Below are 1338 nucleotides of genomic sequence, written 5' to 3' on the forward strand. Positions count from 1 at the left end.
GAAAGAGTCATTGTAACACACATCATGACATTGAGAGTGTGTGACATACAGTATATCTTGTCACTTCAGAATTTATTATACAGTTATATCAAGACACCATGTTGCTATCCAAATGTCTGTTTTGACCATTATTTCTAAAAAAGTGCAGATAAATGTGTATTATCTGCTGTTATGCAGACTGTGTAATGAAGTCACAACAAGGTTACATAATCAAGGGTGCCACAGCTGTTGGTGTAACCTTTGGTACAGGATGGTTTTAATCGTTAAATATGATCTTTGTGTTAGTTTAGTTTTTTTGTGACAGTTAAATATGACTTGTTTATCTATACAAACACATTTTCAGTCTCAGTCAATATAATTTAGTTTGTCTTTTTTAGCTATGACTGCATATTTCCATTGAAAGGAGCTGGTTTAGGTGTTACCGAATATTGACTATGTGATTGTACATGGGTGGAAGACTAACTTTAGTTCAAAGATGGTCTTTAGAATTTCTAGCATTTCCATGTAGGCTTTCTTTTATGCATATATTCACACATTGCCCTTCAGAACAGGTGGATGCTGCTTATTCAGTCTGTAGCCCCAGACTTCTTAAATCTTCAGTGAGGGTTACATGGGAAAAATACATTGCACTGGGGTTACTACATTACTAAACTCTACATTATACATATTTACTCTTTAAATTTGAAGCACCCAGTCAGTATGTTTTTTTTTTCTTTTGAAAGCACGACAATATGAACTCAAAATAAAAGTGTAATTGTTTTTTAATAGACTACTAAATGTTACACTAGGTTTAAACACATAGGTTTATGTGCACAGATTTCTAATCTCAGTATTTTTCTTTCCACATGTGGCTCAGTATAAACCATGTCCTGTTTGTGTGTCAGTTCACGTTTGAGCTCAACTGTAATTTGCTGTAGCCAGTCTTTGCTAGGTGAGGTATTTCTCTCTACAAGGTAGGAAAGCTTTTGGGACTCAGACAGGTTTAAAAAGCAGTTGGCAGGCTGTCGGACAGAATCAGCAAAAACCGAGGAGGTTGTTTGAGTCAGCATTTCATAAATCCATTTTGGATGCCAAGATCTGATTTAAAATATAGCTCAAACCTCCTCTGTGAGAACCTTGTATCTCGTTATTACTGCTGTCACTGTGGTTGATGTAGGAGCAGACTGACGGGTCATAATGTTCAGGGTTTGTTTGAATTGAAATATTTGAGCTTGAATCCACAAGCGGTGGCTGTGGTTCACGAGGTAGTGCAAGTCGTCTTCTGACCAGCAAGTCGGTGGTTTGACTCCCGGTCTCCCCGCATGCCTAAGTGTCCCTGAGCAAGACACTGAACCCCAA

At 37.7% G+C, this 1338-nt stretch overlaps 1 protein-coding gene across 1 annotated transcript in view; it reads left to right on the plus strand.

Moving 5' to 3' along the window:
* The window catches only part of clasp2 (cytoplasmic linker associated protein 2), a 53948-nt gene that overhangs the window by 4365 nt on the left and 48245 nt on the right, over positions 1-1338 (plus strand). The window lies entirely within an intron of this gene.

Source organism: Monopterus albus, unplaced genomic scaffold (assembly GCF_001952655.1).
Source record: "Monopterus albus unplaced genomic scaffold, M_albus_1.0 scaffold82.1, whole genome shotgun sequence".
In the NCBI taxonomy this organism is placed as follows: domain Eukaryota; kingdom Metazoa; phylum Chordata; class Actinopteri; order Synbranchiformes; family Synbranchidae; genus Monopterus; species Monopterus albus.